This window comes from Parasteatoda tepidariorum, chromosome 10, assembly GCF_043381705.1.
Source record: "Parasteatoda tepidariorum isolate YZ-2023 chromosome 10, CAS_Ptep_4.0, whole genome shotgun sequence".
NCBI classification, from domain to species: Eukaryota; Metazoa; Arthropoda; class Arachnida; order Araneae; family Theridiidae; genus Parasteatoda; species Parasteatoda tepidariorum.
Genome location: NC_092213.1, coordinates 84,031,113 through 84,036,604, shown reverse-complemented (window position 1 = coordinate 84,036,604; position 5,492 = coordinate 84,031,113).

The following is a 5,492-nucleotide window of genomic DNA, read 5'->3' as shown; positions in this document are numbered from 1 at the left end:
GACCCTCTAGCTCACAATAGACTGTTGGGGAATTTTTTCTGCACATAAATATTTTAAATAAAATTCTCTTCGCGAGAATATTTTTTTGCTATACCATAATTAGGTTTGCAATAAGGTAAAATGAACGAGAGAAGGCTCCTCATTATAAAGGATCCGCAACGCATAGGACCCCTAAAGCCAAATTCGAGAAGGAAAAAAAATATGTAACAAAATATTGAAGTGTCAATTTTAAACTCCAGATTCAAATTTTATTTATTATTTTAATGAGATTGTTCGAATGAAAAGTTTCTAAAAAAGAACTATTTCTTATACTTGTGACGAGAAACCTTTCAAAGAAAGTTTTCGTATTGTACTTTCGCACACTTTAAAAAAACAATCCAAAATCATGGTCTTATGCTCGTTTATTTGCTTTCCTTTAAATGAGGCCCTTTGCAAAATATTTTCTTATTATTTTTTTAATATTTTCGCTGAAAAGGTTAATATTTGCTTTATTTCGTTTCCTTTGAAAAAGGTTTTCGCTTAATATTTCTGCTAATCTAATCATGACAGCAAACAAAAATGCAAAAAATAAGGTTTACAATTTGCTTGTTTTTTAACCTAAATAACAATACTTTTAAAAAAAGATTTAAAAATCATTTAGTTTTCCTTTAAGGAAGAAAGGTTGGAAATTGCAATATTTTTACGTCATTGAAAAAAGGTTTTTACCGCAAACCTTTTCGTAACAATGAAAGTAAAGTTAAAACTCAAGGTTGTCGTAAGGTTACATGCTTCCTGGGTGTCAGGCTGCGCCATTGTGATATCTCTCCTTTGTGAGATGGTTTTACTTTGGTTCGCTCAGTTAATCCCTCTCAAGAATAACACTAATTTTTCATTTATAATATTTTAATTTAGAGTTCTTGATTATCTATATATTTACAATTAAATATCAACATGTAATAAACTACATAACATAACAACTCCGGAACTCTATTGCTCCCTACTGCCTCGCTACTCTCTTTCTGCATCCAGTCTCTCCTTCCTCTCTCTGCAATCCATCTATATTAAAAATCCTATTTCTCACCAAAAAAAAATGTCCTTCACTTCTCCTTACTCCAATTCCACTGTAGAGGAACGACACTTCGTATGTCCCCCACCCTCTGACCCTCAGGTCAGGGGTCGATCAAATGCGTGGTAGAGGAATCAGAATCCTGACACTATCTATGACCTCTTGCCAAATTTCCGGTAAGGTACGGCGGTAAAACTCAGGCGGTTTCGAGTCAAAAATGTCTTGGAAGGTAGTTTTCACAGCATCAAGATCATCAAAGATTTTTCTGGCTGAAGGAGTTGTTCAACGCACGAAATAGGTGATATTCAGTTGGTGCCGAGTCAGGAGAATAGGAAGGAAGGGGTAAAACCTCCCAAGCAAAGCTCAGTAGCTTTTTGCGAGTGATAACAGCAGCAAGTGGCCTATCGTTATCACGATGAAGGATAACACCGCGGCGAGACCTGTCCGCTTTGCTCCCAAATTTGAATTCAGCCCGTCTAACTGTAGAGGGCAGTATTGATGGTTTGGTTGAGTGGCAGGACCTCCCACTGAATTATTCCGTACGCAACTCACCTCACACACTGAATAACACCTTCTTGGGATGAAGTTTGAAGTCAATGCAGGCGGATCAGTAGGGCCACACACAGTCCTACGACGCTTTACGTTACGGTACATAACCCATTTCTCATCTCCCGACATAATTCGTGTCAAGAATAGGTCGTTTTTGTACCGGGATAGCCTGCGGCGTACTTAAGGCTTGGAAGTGCTCCCCTACAACAAGATTTATAAATGTGTCCTGCATTAAATTCAACGCAAATATTTTAAAATTTTGTTATAAAACGAAAGAGATTCGAGTATTTATAATCATTAATTTTATTTTAATCTATAATAATTTATATATTTTATTTCATTATAAATGATTACCTATTATCAAAATGGGTATTGTTTTCGGTTTGATGGCGTGCGCATCTTATTTGGACGTCATCCCGCTTTTCAACTGTGTTCAAGAGTAATAATAGTAAACACTGTGCATGCGTCGTCATTGCATGCGTTGCTATGGAGACGGCAGCAGTTAGAAAATTGCTTAGAATTCTTTTTTTATTATGAATTTTTTTAATATTAATTAATAAGGAATTAATAATTGCGAAGGAAAGGCTTTACAATAATTGTATTTAAAGTTTAGTTAAAGGTTATTTTTATTTGCAAAGTGAATTAAGAAATATCTTATGAAAGAAAAAAAAATGTATTGGAGTGCATAGCTTTTTAGAATGAAAGGCCGCGTGCCCAAGTATTTAGTTTTTGTGGACGGCAATTATGATAATTTTAACGCAAACATCAGTGTTTCAGAGACAATTCTATTCATCAGCCAGCTTATAAATATGATTGCATAAAATAAAATTCTTTTAAACATTAAAATTTATTCAAAACTGAAGAAAGCTAAACTGATACTTTTCAAAATAAAACTATATTTCCTTTTCACCAAAAAATAAATTTTCTAAAAAAATATAAAGATGAGAAATAAGTGCTGGTTTTTTTTATCACATCATGGAAAACAAGGGTGCTTTTTAAAAAAAATTAATTGTAATGTTCTTAAACGAAAGTTAAAAATAAAAAATAAATAAATATTTTACCGAGAAATATAAATGCAAGCAAAATATATTTTAATTAAAGAAATTGTATGGGGCTTAAAGTAAAAAAAAAAAAAAAAAAAAAAAAAAAAAAAAAAAAAAAAAAAAAAACGCAGTACAGAAAAAAATTAAAACAAAAATAACATCCAAAATTCAGTTGAAATTCAGCTCAGTACATTTTTAACTTTAGTACATTAATATTCAGTGTATTATAAAAGAATTTATGAATGCTATATCTTAAAACATTTTTCTAAGAACTTTTATAAGCTATAAAAAAATTCGAAGCTTAGTTTAAAAATAGTGAGCGTAGTCGTTTGAAAAAACAAACGAATTTCGCGTTTTGTAATAATAATGTATTCGCGATTGCAACGAACTATAGGGGGCGTTATTGTATGAGACGAATAGCTGCGATTTCTACATGAACAGTCATTCAGTTGCTCTGGAGATGTTTTTAATGCAACGTGTAGCATTGTGACGTTCCTTCTTTAATGTGGCTTATTAAATTTAAAAAAGAAAAATATTTGATATTCTTTCTTATGAAGGCGAAAACAAAATGGTATCTGTTTTCTTTTTAGAGAAGGAACTTCCAAAACATATCAGAAAAATATTTGCAAATAAGCAGGAAAAAAAATATGTATCTTCTTATTAGAGTTAAAACCTAATGCCTGCAAAATCATTTAACTAAATTTAATAATATAACATGAAAGGCGTATTTAAACTTCACATTCCATAGTTTTATGAATCATATTACTTCAAATATTAAAATATGCAAAAAGTATAGATAAGCCCATAATTTTATATCATTTAATTTTTCAACAAAAAGTTTTTTGACAACAATTTTTATCAAAAAATTTTAAGCTTCAATAAAAATCATTTATAAACTAAAAAGCGCAAAATAAAGAATGCTTACGAAAAAAAAAATGATTCTAAAAATTCCTCAAATTAAAATAAAAAACTTTCTTGCTTTTTATAATTCTTAATCGGACGTTGAAAACCATTCTACAGAGAACTATCATCAAGTTAGAAAAAAAAATTTTACAAGTAAATTTTTTGTTATAAAAATCATAACACTTACCTGATTTATAAATCCGGAGAATTCCAAAATGATATGTTCTTCNAACTTTATTCTCAAATTATATATATATAGATTATCCCTTCATTACTTTAAGATGACATACCACACAATAAAATTTTATAATTGCAAGATCTCGACATGAATTTCAATATGTAACTTAAAAACAGAATAGCTGAATTCCGGTTGAAATTTATCATTCAAAATTAAGAAATACTTGTCAAGAAAACGATAAAAAATTTATTAAAAATCAACACAAATGATACTATTTCAAGTAATTCAGATCATTCCTTGCTGTTGTTTTTCGAATTATATAGATACAGAAATATATACTATTCTATAAAGAAGAAGAATATTCTATAACTATTACAGTTCCGTACATTCTGAAATCACATTTATTCTTTGGAATGAAGTAAGCAATATTGACTTCACGCCAATTTGTAATGAATTGAAGACAAAATAAATTTATTTTACCGTAATGCACACATCTTTAACAGCATGCGATCAAATAATCGGTAGTTATGTTGTTGATAATAGAAAGGCAAAAACTATTGAAAAACTCTTCAAATGTTGGGTGCGTTCTATTTCAGAAGGATTTACCAATGTTCTTGATCGTTTTTTTCAAGTTCTTCAGCCTTTTCCTTAAGGAAATTTTGCTTTTTATTTGCTGCTAAAAAATGGTGTCTTTTCTGCTAATGATTATGATAGAACTAAATAAAAACATAATAAATAAAAGCCTCAAAATATCTATCCGCTAGAGGGCCTACTCGAGCATTGCGATCGCGAATTAAAAATATCGAGAATAATCAATACATAGAATAATCGAAAATTAAATAATAATAACATGGATGGACGATGAAATCGGCACAAATAATCGGTCAAAAGTAATAATTGAAATGTTTGATTCAAAATTGCAAGGCTTAGCAAAAACTGTTGAAAGAACGATGGAAAAAAAAACTAATAATAAAAACTCTTAGATTTGCAACAAAATGGGCATAAAATAAAGTACACATTTAAATGTACGATTTTAGTTAATGCGTATTAAAATATCAGGATTTTCAAAATTATGTGTAAACGCGTAGTGCCGAAAAACTGATATATAAAAATAGTTTGGATTTACGATAAAATTGACTCAAATAAAAAACGTCAAAAGTGATTTCTATTTTCACGATTTTAAAGTCGCGAGTCATGATAATATCGTATGTAAAAGATCGGGATTTTTTAAAAAAAAAATTTAAAAAAAAGGAACACGTGGAAATCCGACGATACTCTTCGAAAACACGATCGAAAGGCCATTTTGAATAGTTATGAAATGGACTAAAAAAAAGAGCTGCAAAAATGATTACTAAAACTCGAAATGTGAGCATCATAATTTTGCCATATAAAAACTATTGGGACTTTAAAGACTTTGGAAATTCGTAGCGTTAACCACCGAATAAAGCCATTGAAAAACTACCTAAAATTAGAATTGACGCATCAAAAACTTAAATGCGCATTTCTAAATCTCTAATTTTTTTTAATTTTTCAAAAAAAAAACACATAATGAATTATAATTGTTTTTTAATTATGTGCCAGTGATACTTTGAACCGCACACCAAGAGCTGTCGGGCAGCAGGCTGTGCATTTTAGATACTGATATAGATAAATCAAGATATGGGTCATTCTCACAAAAACAGTCATTTTCGTGTCCCTACTATATTTTATGTTTGTTTTACAGCTTACGAAAAAAAAATTCAGGGAAAGTGTCCTTCAATATACATATGTACGT